Here is a 21,050-nt window from a genome sequence, read left to right as displayed (position 1 = left end):
ATTCCACCATCTCCAATTTAATTGTTTGAAATTTAAATTATTAAGAACCATTCATCAAGGCCTGGAATCTGTAATCCCACACTATTAATTTTGTTCATCTTTCACAAGCCATCTGTTTACTCTTCCGTGAGCAATCTCCACCTTTACCACACAAACATTAAGAACAATAAATAATTAAATAAAATGAACAATTTATAGAAAATATTGTAAAAATAATTCTATCAAGAGGGATCATCTACTCTCACCTGTTTCTCCCAATTTATTCCATAAGTAATCCAAACTAGTACGAGAGACTGAATGAGCACGACTATCATCGTCCTGATCCAAATGCCCTACAAAACAAGTGCATTTTGTAAGACAAAATGTGAAAAAGAGATAAAATTGTACTTTTCACATGTAAATTTTGAGAAGAAATCTCAAAACAACGTCGTTTGGCGTCCTCGTCAAAAGATTTAGATAAAGGATTGAGTCGAGAACATACTTCAACTCCCCAATCGAGGAAGTATAGAAGCACGATTCCAACGGGAAGCCCAATAATATAATATGTAGTCAGGTTCACCCACGCAACCGTACCCTGCATCCGGATCTTATTGCAACACCTGCCACGTATACATATTTTCCAATCGTCATAATAGCACATTTAATTAATGTATAAAATTAATGCACTCAACGTATAAAGTATCACCAGCATTATAAGAACACTGAAATGTACTTTATGACGTTGAGTGCAGTTAAGTGGAGATACTTTATACGTTCAGTGCAAGTCAGTTCTCATGACTGTCTAATGTTGCATTCATCCAACATAAAGATGTCATTCACCGTAAATCTTTGCGATCAAAGGGGTAAGGACTATGGACGGATGCTCACCGGAAAGAGCCGGTTGGACACTGTTGAGGAGTATGGAGAAGGCCAACAACGGTCCCATGTGATCCACCACCGCAGCGACCTCCTCGCTATCGGTGAATAGGTACGCCACGCGCCGCCTAAACACCAGAAACACAACAAACAACACTAATCCTATGCTTAAAGACGTGATCACAATCGTCGCGATCGAGAATTTTGCAGCTTTCGAGTTCCCTGCCCCGAGCTCGTTCGATATCCGAACACTAACAACGGTCGAATCCAATAATCAATAAGTACCATTTTTACAATAAAAAACACACAAACACACAATAGAGTTGCATGGTACCTTGCTGCAGCCATGAACCCGAGAGATATCATCAATTCCCAACCATTAATATTGAGGCTATAGAAAAGATGCAACAAGCTATTCAGATCTCGACTCGATAAAAGCTCGTTAGCTAGATAAGCCCGGGGCTCGTCTCAACAAGCGTAAAATTGAATACGAGAATATTAATATTTAGTTCGACTCGATTGCCACCTCAGCAATTGCCATGTTTCCTGTAAGAAGGATAATCACAGGGTAGTACCACACTACAAGGCTGCCAAAAGAAAAAAACACAATCTAATCATCTTCAACATCTCAAAATAACCTTAAAACACACACTCATTCTTAACACATATGTCAATACCAATGCCAATGTCGATGTCAGTATCAGTGCCAGAGCCAAAAATTTCGCTATAAGTAAATAACATTAAGATTAAAAGTCACTGCTTAGTATGATGCATAACATCAAAAATTGTAAAAAAAACCATTTTGGGGGTGCTCGAGCCCACCCCAACTCCCTATATGTGCTAAAACGGAGCGAAGGACTTGACCCTTGGCTCCGCTTTAACTATTATCTTATTTACTACTCCCTCCGTATTAAAAAAATAGAAACATTTGAAACAGCACGAGTTTTAATGCACAATTGGTAAAGTAAGTAAAAAAAATTGGTAAAGTAAGAGAGAGGAAAAGAAAAATGACTAAAGTAAGAGAGAGGAAGAGAAAAAGTAGTGAAAGTAGAGTTAGTGGATTGTGGGTCCATGTCCTAAATTAGAAAGATTCTAAAGCTTCTATTATTAAGGAACGACCCAAAATGGAAATAGTTGCTATTTTTAAAAAACGGAGGGAGTATTATCATATTTTATTTAGTACATTGTATTAATTCTACATTTCCCTCCAATGTTTTATATATGTATTTAAACACTCCCTCTGTCCCAGCATAAGTGAGACGTATTCATTTTTGGTACGTCCCAACCTAAGTGAGACGTTTCCTTTTTTAGCAATAATCAATTCACTCTTCTCACCTACTTTATCATCTTATCTCACCTACTTTATCCTTATGCTACTTTATTCTCTCTTTCTCTTTCTTACTTTATCCCCTTTCTTACTTTATTTTCTCTCTCTTTCTTACTTTATTTTCTCTCCTACTTTACTATCAATAATTTAATTCACTAAACACCACTACCTAAATTTTTGTGCCAAAATAAAAACGTCTCGTTTAGGCCGGGACGGAGGGAGTATAATTTGACTATCTATTTTTAAAATTCTGGCTCCGCCACATGCCTCGATCTGTGTGACAACTCACCAGAGCATGGAGCCGGCGGACAGGGTGAGCTTTAAAATGGGCCAGAGGTCTTTAAAGGCCAGCATCGAAAACCCCCTCCACGTCCCCGCAGGCGACAAACGCCAGCTGGCTGAGGTTGGGGAGCCAGAAGGCGACCACCGTCGAAACCATGGCACCGGTCACCCCAAACTCGAACTTCATCGTGAGCAGCCACGACAGGAAGACGTGCAGGGCCAACGAGACCGCGGCCAGGTAGGCGATGATCATGTTCTTGCTCTTCGCCTGCAGGTACATCTGGCAGGTGTAGGCGAGGACGAACGAATACACCACCGGGACCATCCACGTGGCCATCGACTGCGCCATATCCGCAATCTCTGCCTCCTGGCCTAGCGCTTTGAGGTTAGGCGCCGTCAGGATGAAGAAGGGAACGATGACCGTGGAGGCGATGATCAAGACGAGCCACGGGCGCTGGAGGTAGTTGCCGAGCATGTGGTACTGTTGGGCCCCATAGGCTTGCCCGCATAGCGTCTCTAGCCCGTTTGCCATCCCTAGCTGCATTGCACCCGACTTTCAGCGTTTTTTGTAAAATGTGCCCTGATGCTTTGAAAACCCGTAAATTTATGAAAAATTTAAGTAAATAACGAAATGATGAGTCAGCTCGTCAGATTTTTAGGTGGATCGACTCTAAGTCTCAATTAAAATTTGAACCCACATAAAAAGTTCATGAAATGAATCATCATGTTGTCATTTAAGTATGTCATTTGAATAAGTGCATAAGTGATGTCACGTTCTGATAGTACCTATTACTCGACTGCTGAAATAATCGAATAAGTGATGTCATATTTTGGTACTAATATACTACTCCATTTGGGTGATTTTGCATCTGATAAGTGATTATTTGATTTTAGCTCGAATTTATTTATTGCAAATGAATACACTTATGTCAGAGGGGTTGGGGACTATATTAAAATATACTAGGCCAAATAACTTAATTTCAGATCACTCTCATAAAAATGACCCTGATCCTGATCATATTGGATAGAAATAAATGTATTATAAATAATAAATGTTTCCTACTCACTCCCCTATTTATTTTGAGTTCAAATCACTATATATATATTTTAAAAATTGTGGCTAGTTATATTTTTCTATAAACAAAGTGACTATCATCAACATTGAACTCTAAATGAAATTTTTTAGTTGTTATGTGAAAAAAAATGTTAATTTTCACAATTTTAATATAATTTTCTTTTCATTAAAAAAATTAGCTAAAATATTATCGATTGTGACTAAAGGATAGTGTTGAAGAGAGGGACACGAGCGTACCAATATACCTTGAGCAAATCTGACGAAGACGGTGAAGACGAGAGCGAAGGCGGCCAGTGATGAGTCGGCGAATTTTTGGTGTTTGTAAAATGCTGGTAGAGAATGAAGATCACGACACAAATGATTTTACGTGGTTCGATTTACTGAGGTAAATCTACGTCCACGGGAAGAAAAGAGGGCAGAGTTGTATTGCTTGATCTGTTTTCTACAGCTTACAATACAGATTTGCTATCTTGTATTTTTCTCTAGAGATCGAGAGAATGTCTAGAAGCTCACCCTATCTATTTGATCTAGGTTCTTATTTATACCAAGGACCAAGATCGTGGCATGCAGCTATTTACTAGGTAGTGGATGTCGTGGAGATCGTGGCGATCTTGCATGGGTCCACTATCCTGCATGAGTTAATGACTGCTTGACACCACTAAATAGATCGTGGGTGTAGTGGAGGTCGTGGAGGTTCTGCATGAGTCCACTATCTCCTAGTTCGGTCGAATACTGAGACCGAACTGCTGAATTATTGCCGAGCAGCTTTTGCCGATCTGAGAGTAGAGCTTGATGCCGACCTGAGAGCAGAGTTTGATCGGTTGGCTTTTACCGAGCTGTAGGCTGGGGCCGAACTCTTTGGTTGTGCCGAACTGAACTCTTTAGTCATGCCGAACTGATACTCTTTCTTGGGCTTTACTGCTGTTGGGCTTGTTTAGTACGTACTCCATCACTAACCCCCCCCGGAAAGCGAAGTGAATTAGTTCGGCATTCTGAATAAAGGTACGGGGTAAGTTGATGTTTGTCCTCGGTTTTATGAAGTGAACTCTTCTTTGACCGGACTCATCTTTGGTCTGATGAAATAAACATCTTTGACCGGGCTTGTCTTTGGTCTGATGAAATAAACATCTTTGACCGGACTAAGCTTGTGTCCTAATTTGGCGAGTTTTATCGCTCGGATCGGACTTTCCGTTGTCCTAATTTGGGGATCGGACTTTCCCTTGTCCTAATTCGGCGAGTTTTATCGCGTGGATCGGACTTTCCCTAGTCCTAATTCGGCGAGTTTTATCGCGTGGATCGGACTTTCCCTAGTCCTAATTCAGGCAAGTTTTATCGCGTGAATCGGACTTTTGTTGCAGTTCGTTTCAGACGAAGTGCTTGGTTTTTAAGCCGAATTGTGGTCTTGTATCCTCTGTAGAAGCTTTGACTCACGATCATTGGCTTATTGCAGCTCGTTTCAGACGAACTGCTTGTTTAAGCTGAATTGAGGTCTTGTATCTTCTGTAGAAGCTTTGACTCACAATCGTTGGCTTGTTGCAGCTCGTTTCAAACGAACTGCTTATTTAAGCTGAATTGAGGTCTTGTATCTTCTGTAGAAGCTTTGACTCACAATCGTTGGCTTGTTGCAGCTCGTTTCAGACGAACTGCTTGTTTAAGCTGAATTGAGGTCTTGTATCTTCTGTAGAAGCTTTGACTCACAATCGTTGGCTTGTTGCAGCTCGTTTCAGACGAACTGCTTATTTAAGCTGAATTGAGGTCTTGTATCTTCTGTAGAAGCTTTGACTCACAATCGTTGGCTTGTTGCAGCTCGTTTCAGACGAACTGCTTGTTTAAGCTGAATTGTGGTCTTGTATCTTCTGTAGAAGCTTTGACTCACAATCGTTTAGCTTGTATATGTTCTAAGAAGGGGATCAGCCTTCGAAGAACAAGATACCTCAGTAACATTTGTAAGAGACGACACGCACAGAGACAGACAAAACACACAAACAAAACGCACAGAGACAAATAAAGACCAAGTAGACCAAAATAAAGCACATTGATCAAACAGGACTCAAGACTGACTGACCGGACTGTCTCTTACAAATGGAACTTTTTGAGGTTGGAAATGTGCCATGTTCGGGGTACCTGTTCTCCTGACATGTGAGCCAATTTGTAAGACCCTTTGCCGAGGACTTCTGACACCCGATACGGACCTTCCCATGTGGGTTCGAGCTTGCCCAGCTTTTCTGCTCGGCTTACTTCGTTGTTTCTCAAGACGAGATCTCCCACTTGAAATTGCAGCTTCTTCACCCTTTGGTTGTAATACCGGGCTACTTGCTCCTTGTACTTGGCTGCTTTTATGCATGCCAATTCTCTTCTTTCTTCGGCAAGATCTAGCTCGGCTCTCAGTCCGTCGTCATTCATTTCTGAGGAGAAATTTAGAGTTCGGGGACTGGGTACGCCGATCTCTACCGGAATTACGGCTTCAGTGCCGTACACCAGACTGTACGGAGTTTCACCATTGGAGGTTGTGGGTGTAGTTCGGTAGGACCATAGGACTTGAGGGAGATTTTCTACCCATTGTCCTTTGGCTTGTTCTAACCGAGCTTTTAACCCTTTTACCAGGATACGATTTGTTACCTCCGTTTGTCCGTTTGCTTGTGGATGAGAGACCGAAGTGAACCGCTGTTGAATATTCAGCTCTTGGCACCAATTCTTGAACGTCTTGTCGGTGAACTGAGTCCCGTTATCCGAGATGAGGATGTGGGGTATGCCAAATCGGCACACTATGTTCTTCCAGACGAAATCCAATGCCTTCGAGCTCGTTATCGTAGCTAATGGTTCAGCTTCCACCCACTTCGTAAAGTAGTCCACGGCAACGATTAGGAATTTCATTTGCCGAGGAGCTTGAGGAAGTGGTCCCACTATGTCTATGCCCCATTGCATGAAAGGCCAAGGGCTTTGCATAGTGGATAGATCGGTCTGCGGCATTCTTGGGATATTTGCATGGATTTGGCACTTCGGGCATGTCTTGACGAGCTGCACTGCTTCTTGTACCAAGGTTGGCCAATAATATCCCCATCTTAGAACTTTTTTAGCTAAAGCTCTAGCTCCGATGTGGCTGCCGCACGATCCTTCATGAACTTCTCTGAGGATGTAGTCCGTCTCTTCTGGTCCTACGCACCGCAATAACGGCTGGAGGTAAGACTTTCTAAAGAGGACTCCTTCATGAAGTTCGTACCGAAGTGCTCGGTACGTGATCTTCCGAGCTTCTCTCTTATCCTCGGGCAATTGTCCTTGATCCAGATACTGCAAGATCGGCGTCATCCAGTTCGGCGAGCTGGATACTGAATGTACCTCGGCTTCATCAATGCTTCGATGCATTAATTCTTCCGCCTTTGAGCTCGGATCTGAGGCCAACTTACTTAAGGTATCTGCTTGGCTATTTTCCGCTCTGGGAACGCGGATTATCCGAAAATAGGAGAAACTTCGGCTGATGCTTTGCGCTTTGTCCAAATACTTCTTCATTCTCTCGTCACGGGCTTCACTTGTACCCAACATGTGATTTACTATGACTTGTGAATCACAATGGACTTTGAGAGATTTGACGAGCAGACTTTGCGCTAACTGGAGTCCGGCCAGGAGGGCTTCGTACTCGGCTTCATTATTAGTAGTGGGGAATAGGAACCGAAGTGAGTAGGTTACCTCGTGTCCGTCGGGAGCGACGAGTAAAATACCAGCTCCACTTCCCATCTTGTTTGAAGCTCCATCTACGAATCCGCTCCAGCAGTCTGGCGGCTCTACTTCGGATTCCAAGGGCTGTGCTAGTTCGGCATTGGCAGAATTTTTCTGTTCGGCAATGACAGGGATTGCTTGATCGAACTTGGCCTCTGTAAGAAAATCTGCCAAGGCTTGTCCCTTGATGGCTTTCCGAGGTAGGTACTCGATTGAGTGTTCTCCCAGCTCTATGGCCCATTTGGCGATTCTGCCTGATGCTTCTGGCTTGGTCAAAACTTGCCGAAGAGGCAGATCGGTTAAGACGCCTACCTTGTGAGCATAGAAGTATGGCCGCAGTCTCCTTGCTGCATTTACTAGCGCCAGAGCAATTTTTTCCAGAGGTTGATACCTTGTTTCTGGACCTCTTAATGCTCGGCTTGTAAAGTAGATGGGAAACTGCTTTAGGCCTTCTTCTCGTACAAGCACCGCGCTGATGGTTTGATCTGAAGCCGCTAAGTATAAGAATATTACTTCGGCTTCGGTTGGAGCAGAGAGAATAGGAAGCTCGACTAGATAACTTTTGAGCTCGTCAAAGGCCTTTTTCTGCTCGGCTCCCCACTCGAACTTTGGTGCCTTTTTCAACACCTTGAAGAACGGCAGTTGCTTTTCGGCTGCTTGGGAAAGGAATCGATTCAGTGCGGCTAGACATCCGGTTAGCCTTTGCACGTCATGTATGGACTTCGGCATTGCCATGTTCTGAACGACTTGAACTTTTGAGGGGTTTGCCTTGAGTCCGTCCTTTGAAACCCAACAACCCAGAAACTTTCCCGAATCTACCAAAAAGGTACACTTTTGGGGATTAAGTTTGAGGTTGGCTTTCTTGAGCACGTTGAGAGTGGACTTGAGGTTGTGCTCGTACTCCGAAGTGCTTTTGCTTTTGACAACGATATCGTCAACATACACTTCGACCTCCTTTCCAATCAGGTGCCGAAAAAGCTTGTCTACCATCCTTTGATAAGTGGCTCCGGCATTCTTTAAACCGAATGGCATCTTTTTATAAGCGAAAATGCCGAAATCGGTAATGAAAGCTGTTTTCGGAGCGTCACTCTCATCCATCAATACTTGGTGATATCCTTTGTATAAATCAAGAAAACAGAAAATTTCGAAGCCGATCAAAGCTTCTACTTTTTTATCTATATTCGGAAGGGGATAGCAATCTTTAGGACAGTGCTTGTTTAGATCGGTAAAATCTATGCACATCCGCCATCCTCCTTCTTTTTTCTTGATCATTACAGGATTGGCCACCCAGGAAGGATATTTCACCTCGAATAGTACATCCGCTTTTAGCAATTGGCGGACTTCGTCATGGATGACTTGGCTTCTTTCTGCTGCAAAGAGTCTTTGCTTCTGTTTTATCGGCCGGACTGAAGGATCAATATTTAACCGATGAGTGATTACCTCGGGGGGCACTCCGGTCATGTCCAACGGAGACCATGCAAAGACGTCTTTATACTCCTTGAGGAGCTGGATGGTTTTTTCCCGGAGTAGAGGCGTTCCTGCGAAGCCGATCTTGACCGTTCTGGATGGATCATCTTCGTATAACTGAACGGTCATTGAGTTCGGCTCTGAAGTGACTTCGGTCATCTCGCTTGCCTCTGACTCCGGTTGCTGTGATTGCTATGCTTGATGGTGCCGAACTAATTGCTCGGCACTTTTAAGCGCAATCTGCAGACATTCTTTTGCTCTCTTTTGATCACCTCGGATAACCGCTATCCCACCTTTAGTGGGGATCTTGATGGTGAGGTGATAAGTAGAGCAAACGGCCCGAACTGTGTTGAGCCAGTCTCTCCCCAGGATGATGTTGTACGGAGACCGAGCTTTCACCACAAAGAACTCGATCATCGTATTGGAGCTTGTAGGCGCTTTTCCCACCGTGATCGGAAGGCTGATAATACCTTCAGGGCGGGTGTCCTCCTGGGCGAAACTTTTCAGAGGAAGTGGAGCCGGACTGAGTCGAGCTGGATCCACTTCCATTTTATCGAAACATTCTTTAAAAAGAATGCTGACTGACGCTCCTGTATCCACAAATACTCTGTGGATTAGTTTGTTTGCCACTCCGGCTTGAATGACAATAGCGTCTTGGTGAGGAGAAATGGCTGGGACGGGGTCGGCGTCTGAAAATGTAATCACTTCGTCTTTCTTCAGCCTTTTATGTGTTGGCTCCTCTTGATTGGAACCTCTGCGTTCTGCTTTTAGGGACGACTTAGTCTTCCCGGCAGGGAGAGCATCAATAGTCAGGATTACTCCATCATATTGCGGCTCGTCGTCGTCTTCGGGATCCTCATGCCTTTTCGGATCCTGAGGATTGCAGTTCGCACCTCTCTGCCTTTTGTTCTTTTTCGGCTGCTTGCTTTGGTATTTTTTTAACGTTCCTGTTTTCACAAGAACATCAATACCTGCAGCCAAATCTCGGCACTCCTCGGTATCGTGACCGTGGGTTTGATGGAAGGAGCAATATTGATCCTGAGGTCGCCGCGAGGCTGATTTCGTCATCCGCTTTGGTCTTTCGAACATATCGGAATGTAGTTCGAAAATTTCCGCTCTTGACTTGTTCAGCGGTACGAACTGAGCGGGCGGCTTCTCGGGATTGAGACGGGGTCCCAATCTGTCTTGCACCGGAGCCCTTTGAATTCTTTCAAATGGAGTCCGGCGAGGATGCCCCTGATCGCTATGATCGGGCTTCCTTCTGTCTCCTCGGGACGATGAGCTGTCTAACGACCGTTTGCGACGGTCTGCCTCATCGGCCCGGGAGTACTGGTCCGCAATGTCCCACATCTCTTGAGCTGTTTGCGGACTGCATTCCACGAGCTTTCTGTAGAGAGCTCCGGGCTGGATTCCATTTTGGAATGCCGAAATGACAAGTAGATCGTTGAGATCATCTACTTGTAGGCATTCCTTGTGGAATCTCGTCAGGAAGTCGCTGATCTTTTCGTCGCGACCTTGACGTATAGAAAGCAGCTGAGCCGAAGTGCTTCGGGCTTCCGCTTTCTGAAAGAACCTCCTGTGGAAAGCATCCATTAGATCTCGGTAGGATCTAATGCTGCCTTGAGGAAGGCTGTCGAACCACCTTCTGGCGTTCCCGATGAGCAGCTCGGGGAACAGCTTGCACATGTGGACCTCATTGAGACCCTGGTTCGCCATATTATACTGATAGCGTCCCAAGAAGTCATGAGGATCCACGAGTCCGTCATAGGTTATCGACGGAGTTCGGTAGTTCCGCGGCAAAGGAGTTCGGGTGATATCGTCCGAGAACGGAGTCTTTAATGCTCCGTACATGGCGAACCCGACATCTCTTCGGTACGGAGGAGATGAAGTTCTCCTGTGGTTCCGGTACCGAGGAGGAACAGGAACATGTCGGGGTTGAGGATTCTTTCTCCTGGAAGACACGTCACTACTGCGGTAGTGACTTTCATGTCTGGATGAGGAGGGAGAATCCGCCGTTATCTTCTCCGACTGTTGGCTCTTCTGCAGGAAGGTTAAGAACTCCTCCTGCTTCTCGGCCAAGAACAGCTTGACAGCTTCGTTCAAATCAGGCTGCTGGGAAGACTCGGTGCGATGACTCCTGGAGTGGCTTGTTCCTTCTTCGTGAGAACCGGAGGTAGATGTCTCCCGAGGCCGTTTTTCAGACCTGCGAGCTGGACTAGCTTCCTCACGATTATCACGAACGGTATTATGGGTGTTATGTGATCTGGTATGCATTTTTTTGGGGTAGAAAAAGGGTCAAAAATTCGCTTTATCACAAATTTGGTTCTCTGTTTCCCACAGACGGCGCCAGTGATGAGTCGGCGAATTTTTGGTGTTTGTAAAATGCTGGTAGAGAATGAAGATCACGACACAAATGATTTTACGTGGTTCGATTTACTGAGGTAAATCTACGTCCACGGGAAGAAAAGAGGGCAGAGTTGTATTGCTTGATCTGTTTTCTACAGCTTACAATACAGATTTGCTATCTTGTATTTTTCTCTAGAGATCGAGAGAATGTCTAGAAGCTCACCCTATCTATTTGATCTAGGTTCTTATTTATACCAAGGACCAAGATCGTGGCATGCAGCTATTTACTAGGTAGTGGATGTCGTGGAGATCGTGGCGATCTTGCATGGGTCCACTATCCTGCATGAGTTAATGACTGCTTGACACCACTAAATAGATCGTGGGTGTAGTGGAGGTCGTGGAGGTTCTGCATGAGTCCACTATCTCCTAGTTCGGTCGAATACTGAGACCGAACTGCTGAATTATTGTCGAGCAGCTTTTGCCGATCTGAGAGTAGAGCTTGATGCCGACCTGAGAGCAGAGTTTGATCGGTTGGCTTTTACCGAGCTGTAGGCTGGGGCCGAACTCTTTGGTTGTGCCGAACTGAACTCTTTAGTCATGCCGAACTGATACTCTTTCTTGGGCTTTACTGCTGTTGGGCTTGTTTAGTACGTACTCCATCAGCCAGCTCCTTCGATCCGTCATGGCCGATGAAGGCTTGGCTGATTACACCGGTCCCAAACGTCGTGAACCGACAAAACATTGCCGGCGCTGCCACTAGACAAATTTTCTTGCTCTCGATCCATATCCGGTCACTTATTGAGCTCTTCTTATCTCCACCTTCTTCTACGTTTCTAATCAACTAGTTTTCGCTGATTTGGGCCGCCATTTACGAGAAATTCGCCTCTTTTCCTAGCTCTGTAGGTCGAGAGAGTGATGCTAATCAGCCATAACGTGATTTATTTGTATTTATAGTATGAATAAATATCAATTTATCTATAGTAATTTAGTAACACGTTTAATTTGTGTAGATAACTATAGTTTTATTTATGACTATAATTATGTGTTCGTTGGATGCAACAATCTCACTCGAATAAGTAGGAATGGTTAATATAATGTGAATAAATTTGAGCATTTAAATCATATACCAATTAATTTGAGCATTTAATTCATTCCATAATATAGGACACAAAAGCGATTGAAAATAGTATGGTCCTTATCCCCAATTTATTGAAGCTTACTGCAAAAAGCACGTGGTTGAATAGCTTTTTGCATTTGAAAATTATATGGTCCATTTTAATGATTATGCATTGAATTTCAAAATAACCTTCTTTATTATTATTATTATTATTATTATTATTATTATTATTATTATTATTATTATTATTATTATTATTATTATTATTATTATTATTATTATTATTATTATTATTATTATTATAATAATCATCATGCAATAAGATCTCGAGAAACATCTAAAATGTTATGTTAGATTTTTGAATTTTGAAAATAGATAATAATATACTCCCCCGTCCTCATTAATTGTCCACTTTTGTCATTTTCGTCCGTCTCCCATTAATTGTCCACTTTCACTTTTTTACCATAAATGGTAATAGGTCTCACATTCCACTAACTCATTTCACTCACATTTTATTATAAAATTAATATTTAAAAGTGAGACATATATTCCACTAACTTTTTCAATCCACTTTCATTTACATTTCTTAAAATTCATGTTGGAACTAAAGTGGACAATTATTTGGGGGAATGGGGGAGTAATAATTTGTACTCTAACGAACTAGTCCAACTTCAATACCAATCACTGAAGTTTCTAGATATATTAATTTAATCTAAATGAAAGTGATAAGATAATGCATAAATCTATATAAAAAATTATAAGATAAATCAAATCATACTATATAATAGCAAGTCTTTATTTATTTTAAACACAAATGGTAGATCTAATAAGTTTTGATGACTCAAAATTTAAGGTTTGGTGCCTAATTTTTCCTTTTGATGCAAAAAAAATCATCCAATCCAATTGGTTCCCGAGCTGATGGTTCGACATAAAAAAACTAGAAGTTCTCTAACTTAAAACTAACATCAACAACAACAACAAAAGTAAACCCCAACGAAAACACATATATGTGTAACCAACTCTAACCTACTACAATAAATCTCTAAATCTTGTCCTACATCGACTTGGATTATTTCTCTTTATCTAATGTATAAAAGCATGGATAAACCCTCCCCCTTATGACCCCTTCTAAGAGGATGAGTGAATAATTTCTATTATGGAAATCAGAGCGTGTCTAAGTCGGTGATGGATCTCTTTACCTCACGAATGGAAGTCTGATCTTAATTCCGGCCCACATCGATGATGAACTCTTATACTACATCTTATTTTGTCTACCCACATGATGGAACCGATGTTCATTCAGACCCACACGTGCAAGAGCGTGTTAAATATCTAAATCTTTTTTCGATATCAATCTGTTGATGATCCTATCTCATCTATATAAATCTATATAAGAGTGGATAACACTCCCCCTTTATAAGCCTTTTTTTAGGGATGTGTGACTCATTTCTAACACCCCCAGCAAAACAACATAGTAGAAGCAACAATCGACAACAAATTAAGTGGGAATTTAGCTAAAAAAATGATCATGAGTATATATAAGATTGTTTTTCACTTCAAATATTTACAAATGATAGAAGAATCAATAAATTGTGACATAAAAAAATGCTCGAATAACCTAAAACCAAACAACAACAAAACAACACCCCAACAAAAACACAGACGACGCCAAACCAAACCTACGACGATAGCAACAACAGCAAACACAGAGAGAGAGAGAGAGAGACTCACAGGAGAAGAGTGCAAATTTTGAGGCTGCTTGAAGAATTCGAAGAAGTGATCAATTAAACTGAAATTTCTAAATAAATGTTGATGTTGTGAGAATAGTTCAAAATTGGATGACATAGTAGAATAATTTAAAGAGGAGCAAAACTACACGAATAGTTGCATCATGTCAACTGTTATATTACTTTCGAAGATTCCATAATTTTATTATGAATATTTTACTACAACAAGATATGTAGATAGAGTTTTCTTGGTGTTGGAAGCATTCAATTGGGTCCATCACTTAATGTCTCAATCTTTGTAGTAACTTTTACCAATCAAAAGCCCACATACATGTGTCGAATCTGTGATTTTTTTTAAAACATTTAATACATTACAAATTTGTAGTGCATTTGGATTTTTCTCATGTCACGTTGTTGTATGGGAATATTCTATGTAGAAAATGTCACATTATGTATTTTTAGATATGCGTAATCTTACCATACATGCATGTGAAGTGGGTATAGGAGTATTTTCAGAATAAATATTTTCTGATAACATTACCCTAAGGATCAAATTATGGATGATGAATGATGATTAAAATTGTGTGTAAAATTTCAAGATTACATTAAAAAATGAAGAGATCTCATCGATTTTGAATAAGTTAATACTTACCAAAAACTTAAAAATGAAAAAGTAATTAATTAAACCTTAATTCCAACAATATACATATATTATTATATTATGTGTGTGTATAATATTCATTTAAATCATATACTAGCATTTTGTTGACTTTCATTCAATTTCATAACTTTTGAAATCGAAAATAAAATCATACTATGTAATTTTGTATTTTCATAACTGTCCTAGTCAAAATTGAAACTTTTGTGACAAAATCAAATATGTCAACAAAACCACTTTATTTTAGATGAATCAGCGTTGTTTTAATCAATACTCAAAAATCAAAATAAATGATTAAATTAACGTCTTTTCAGTTAACACTCAAATAGAATGATATAGTGTTGTGTGGAACGATGTCGTTTCATTGTCACAAGACACACAACATATTTACATATTAGGAGATTAACTAAAAATCAACACAAAATTGTGATATTAAATGACAATTATTCTTTTAAAAACTCTGATAAGGGTATCCACTATGGATAGCCGCGGTTGGGGGCGGAAGCGGGGGCGGTTATAGTGGAGTTGGTGTCCGCCCGCGAGGTGGACACCGAAATGGGGGCGGTGGCGGCGGACGGGCTTCAGCCGACTCCGGGGCGAGGAAGCGGCTCCTCCGGGGCGGACGCGGCGATAGGCGCGGCCCCTATAGTGGCGGCACTGTCCGCCGCGCTGGTTGACGATTTTCAATTTTTTTTTTCATTTTAATTCACCTATAAATACACCCCACTCCATTCATTATTTTCACACCATTCCAACTCGACATCACTAAAAATTTCTCTCACTACAATTTGTGGTCGGAAATGAACAATTTGTGGAGAGACAGCTGGAATGCTCTGATTCAACAGGTGCAACACCAGGCCGCCCAGGAGGATGCGACCCGTTTGGCGGAGGAGGCGGAGGATGCGATCCCTCGTGCCATTACTCATCGGCGGACAATCCCACGAGACCACGTCGGTGCGCACCAGCGTCTAATGGATGATTACTTTGTGGATAACCCTCGTTATCCACCCGAGATATTCCGCCGGAGATTCAAGATGTCGCAACGGCTGTTCAACTATATAGCGACGAATTTGGCGGAGCGTTACCGGTGCTTCACCCTACGGCGTGATGCGGCTGGCCGGATCGGGCTGTCTACGCAACAGAAGTGCACCGCTGCAATCCGGCAGCTTGCCTACGCCGGACCAGCGGACATGTTCGATGAATACCTACAGATAGGTGAGACGACTGGCCTCACGGTGCTTAGGCAGTTCTGTAAGGGGATCCGGGAAATTTTAGTGTGTAATTTTAATTTTAATTTTAAATTTAATTTAGTGTGTAAATTTAATTTTAAATTTAATTATAATTATAATTATAATTATAATTTTAATTTTAATTCATATAGTCGTCTTCTTCTAATTACGTATAGCCCGATAAATTTATTCATAATTACTTGAAACATTATAAAATGAAAATTGATTATAAAATTTGGGGGCTATTGGAGGTGTCCACTATAGTGGCGGAAACAAAATTTTGGGACTATGGACAACAAAACTGGGGCTATGGACAAAAAATGGGGTGGGGCTATTGGGGGTGTCCGCCTTATAGTGGACACTCTAACTTTTGAGATACAAAAATATAATAATTAGTTGTAGTAAGTTATTCAAATTTGAAGCAAAAGAAAAGTCTTACTCAAAGCAACATTAATAATAAAAGGAAACATCTTTTTTTCCATGAATTTTGTCAAAGTATCATTTTAGGTCCGTGAACTTTGAAAATATCATTTGAGGTTCGTCAACTATGAATTAATATCAATCGAAGTATTTTTTTTACTATTTCCAAGTTTTTTCGGACAAAAATGCTCTCAATACCTTAAAGGGTACATATTTTTAATAAACTTATCACATACTCTTATTTTTTATAAATATCTTTACTATATATTTTTTGCCAAATTTTCTAAATATAATTTGACCTTTAATATTATCACTTAATTTTGTGATATGCAAGAAAAGTTCATTCTACAACTTTTTATAATTAAAGAATTTTAAAATATTTTTGAGATATAGATACTCGCAAAAATTAATGTCACCATCAATAGACGATACTTTAAAGATATTTATCAATATTCAAGTATCGTCTATTGACTATGACAATAATTTTTACGAATATTCATACCTTAAAAATATTTTCAAAGTAATTATATGAAGAAGGTCTTTAATTATATGAAGAAGGTCTTTAATTATATTTCGATTGATATTAACTCATAGTTGACGGATTTCAAATGATATTTTCAAAATTTAGTAACCTAAATTGATAGAACTTTGACAAAGTTTATGAAAAAAAAATGTTGATATTAAATGTAGTATAACAGCACTAGTATGACAGCACTACTAGTATAGGGAAGTAGTAGTAATAAAGTTATATCAAATCATAATCAAACAACAATCATTGCAGAAACAATTGTGGCCACCACACCCAATCCCCTTGTCAGAACCAATGAGGCTGACGACGGCGCTGGCGCATTGTGCGGCGGCCGGGATATCGACTGGTCGGCATCCGGCTGTGGTGGCGAATGGTGAGAAACGGGAGCCGGCGACGGGGGCTGTGAAGGCGGCGCGTGAGTTGGGGTAATGGCTGATGGGGACGGCGAGTGGGGGAGCGGGGGAGCGAGTTTGTGAGCGGAGGGCGACGGAGTATGAGACGGCGGCGGAGCGTGAGATGGGGTTTGGGCGGTGGGGGAAGGTGAGGGCGAGGAATTGGAGGGCGGTGTTGGTAGATTGTGATAGCTTCGGTTTTGAGCTCGGCTGTTGAGTTCGGTTTTTTGAGCTCGGTGATGGTGTTCGGTGTCAGAGCTCGGTGTTACGAGCTTAATCGAGTTCGGTGTTAGAGTTCGGTAGTTCGGCACCAAGTTCGGTAGCTCGGCAGCTCCGTGGTCTGGAGAGAACGATCAAAACATGAAGAAGAGTTCGGCTGTTATAACAACTCGTTTCAACAGCCGTTGGATGTACTTAGTTAGTCATGTTTAATCCTGACCGTTAGATGGAAAATAGCCGTTAGTTAGTTTTGAGCTTTTAATAGTTTGTTATTCTGCTTTATTCAGTAATTTTTTCATCTTCCGTTTCTGGTGAATAAAATTCTCTTTCGATTTCCAAGTCTTGTTTTTTCCTCTCCCAACATTCGACAATCTGTAGCTAGGATTAACAATTGGCGCCGTCTGTGGGAAAGAGGTGAAAGGAGGTTGGTTTGCGGACGATTCAAACGATCTCGATGGCGACAAGGCTTGAGGCTGAGAAATTCACAGGCAAGAATGATTACGGTCTGTGGAAGATGAAAATGAAAGCGATTCTGATCGATCGTGGTTTGGCGGCGGTTTTGGCTCCGGTAGATAAGGAGAATGCGCCAGTTCTTGATGAGAAAGCACAGGCGAAGTTCGATGAAATGATACAGCGAGCTCACAGTGCGGTTATTCTTTGTCTCAGTGATAAAGTTCTAAGGGAGGTTCAAGAAGCGACCACGGCGGTTGAGGTGCTAGCGAAGTTAGATGAGGTCTATTTGGCAAAATCCCTGGCCAATAGGCTCTATATGAAGAAGAGACTGTATTCGTACAGTTTTGTAGCCGAAAAATCGATCGTCGAACAATTGGAAGATTTTAATAAGATCATTGATGATCTTGGGTCCGTGGATGTGAAGATCACGGATGAAGACAAGGCTATACTGGTCTTGAATGCGTTGCCAAGTTCGTATGATCAGCTAAGCGATGCAATAATCTACGGCAGAGATAAGCCAATCACATATGCCGAGGTTCATGCTGCGTTGATGGCGAAAGAGATGCTGCGATTGACAGGTGGGAAGGCATTGGAGACACAGGCTGAGAGTCTCAATGTCAAGAAATTCAAGAATAAGAGTTTCAAGAAAAACCAATATAATGAGTTTAAGCCTTCAAGCTCGGAGGGGAAAGAAACTCGGTCCTGCCACTGGTGCAAGAAACCAGGGCACCTCAAAAAGGACTGCTTCGTGTGGAAGAAAAAGCAAGCGGCTGAGGGAGGAAAAGCTGTCAACACAGCAGAATATTGCGAAGAGGATGAAGTTTCTGTTGCTTTGAATGTGATGGAGGAAAAGGGAAAGGAATCTTGGATAATGGATTCAGGGTGTAGCTTCCACATGAGCCCGAATCTGGACTGGTTCGAAGACATTAAAGAGTCAACAGGAACTGTCATTCTAGGCAACAACCAAGTGTGCTTGATAAAAGGCATAGGTACCATCAAGTTGAAGATGGAGAATGGGTGTATGGTGACTCTGAGTGATGTTAGGTATATTCCTGATGTTAAAAGGAATCTAATATCCTTAGGCTCTCTTGAAAGAAAGGGATGCAGATTTGTCTCTGAAGGTGGGCAGATGGTTGTTAGTAAGGCAGGAAGATCTATCTTGAAGGCAACTAGAAAAGGCAGTCTATATTACATGATGGCTGCTGTTCAGAGAAGAGACTCAGGGCATGCACACAATGTGGTTGGTGATTCTTTGAGTCTGTGGCATACCAGATTGGGGCACCCAGCAATTGGTAGTATAAAGGAACTGGTCAAGAAGGGTGTATTGCAATGCTCAGATCAGACTGATACAACTCAATGTGAGGAGTGTGTGTTAGGGAAAGCCAAGAAGTTGCCATATCCCAACAGCACACATTCTTCAACAATGCCTCTAGATTATGCCCATAGTGATCTTTGGGGGCCTGCACAGGAGAATTCAATTGGAGGTGGCAGATACTACATGAGCATCATAGATAATTTCAGTAGAAAGGTCTGGATTTACATATTGAAGCAGAAGTCAGAGGCTTTCAGCTGTTTCAAAACATGGTGCAGTGAGGTTGAGGCAGAGAAAAGGCTGAGTTTGAAATGCTTGAGGACAGATAACGGGTTGGAGTTTCTGTCCAAAGAGTTTGATGAGTTTTGCAAATCAAAGGCATCAAAAGACACAAAACAGTTCCATTAAATCCGCAACAAAATGGAGTGGCCGAGAGGGTAAACCGCACTATCCTTGAGAGAGTTAGATGCATGATCTTGGCTGCTGGGATGAAGAAGTGGTTCTGGGCAGAGGCTGCATCCACAGCTGTTAAACTGATCAATAAATGTCCTTCTTCCAGCATTGGAGGGGACACACCAGATTTCAGATGGTATGGGAAGCATAGTGGCTATGATGGCTTGAGGACTTTCGGTTGTAAAGCTTTTGCTCATGTGAAACAAGGTAAATTGGAAGCAAGGGCCCTAAAATGTGTTATGATTGGATACCAATCGGGTGTGAAGGGCTATCGGTTGTGGTGTGTGGAGCCAGGAAATGAAAGAGTTGTGATAAGTAGGGATGTAACTTTCTGGGAAGGTGAGCTGCCTTTTAAGAAAAATTCAGAGACTGCAGTAGATAGTTCTGGATTTGAGGTGGAGATTGGGGGAGTTCAACAGGAGCAGCAGGATGAAGATGAAAGAGAATCTGAGTTTCCTGATGCCTCTGATCTTGGACAACCAACTCAGACGGCAGCAACACCAAATGAGCCAGGAAGCTATAAGCTGGTTAGAGACCGAGGTAAAAGGATCAGAAAGCCACCAGAGAGATACTCTGATGCTGAGTTCCTGTTTTATGCATTACTAGTAGCTGAGGAAATAGAGTTCTCAGAGCCAAGCACTTATGAAGAGGCTATGGACAGTAAAGATGCAGAAAAATGGATGCAAGCCATGATTGAGGAGATTGATTCACTGCTTAGAAATGGGACTTGGGTGCTGGTGGAAAGGCCCAATGGTAGAAGGGTAGTGAGTTGCAAATGGATTTTCAAACAGAAGCTGGAAGGAGCTGATGGTAAAAGTGTCAGATTTAAAGCAAGGTTGGTTGCTAGGGGTTTCACACAAGAACATGGTATTGACTATGATGAAGTGTTTTCACCTGTTGTGAAACACACTAGTATCAGAATCTTGTTGGCTATTGTTGCAAGAAGAGATTGGGAGCTTGAACAACTTGATGTCAAGACAGCCTTCTTGCATGGAGACTTGAAAGAAACCATCTATATGGCACAACCAAAAGGCTTTGAGAGGCCAGGTGATGAGGGAAAGGTGTGCTTGTTGAAAAGGAGCATATATGGTCTGAAACAAGCAAGTAGGCAGTGGCATAAGAAGTTTGATGATCACATGGTTAAGAGTGGTTTTCTGAAATCAAGCTATGATGAGTGTGTCTACATTAAGAGTGTAGGTGGAGCTGCTGTGGCATACTTACTCTTATATGTGGATGATATGCTCTTGGCTGGAGCAAGTTTGAAAGAAATTCAGAAAGTTAAGGCTGATCTCAGTAATGCTTTTGAGATGAAGGATTTAGGCTCTGCAAAACGAATTCTGGGTATGTCTATTTTCAGAGATAGAAAGAAGAGAGAGATTGTGTTGTCTCAAACTGATTATGTGCAGAGAATACTCAAGAGGTTCCAGATGAGTAACATCAAGGAAGTCTCAGTTCCTATGAGCCAACAATATAAA

The 21,050-nt window shown here is 41.8% G+C and overlaps 1 long non-coding RNA gene across 1 annotated transcript; it reads right to left on the bottom strand.

Annotated features, from left to right (window-relative positions):
- Nucleotides 1–2: 2 nt before the first annotated feature.
- On the bottom strand, nucleotides 3–14,054 carry LOC121758303. The gene is made up of 6 exons (XR_006041407.1): nucleotides 13,915–14,054; nucleotides 1,190–1,442; nucleotides 868–1,106; nucleotides 482–599; nucleotides 246–332; nucleotides 3–141 (listed from the first exon to the last, which is right to left on the bottom strand). It is a non-coding gene; the product is annotated as an uncharacterized LOC121758303 (long non-coding RNA).
- Between the last annotated feature and the right edge of the window lie 6,996 nt (nucleotides 14,055–21,050).

This window comes from Salvia splendens, chromosome 12 (assembly GCF_004379255.2).
Source record: "Salvia splendens isolate huo1 chromosome 12, SspV2, whole genome shotgun sequence".
Taxonomy (NCBI): Eukaryota; Viridiplantae; Streptophyta; class Magnoliopsida; order Lamiales; family Lamiaceae; genus Salvia; species Salvia splendens.
Note: the sequence above shows the minus strand (reverse complement) of the source record. Positions and strands in the feature narration are given on the sequence as shown.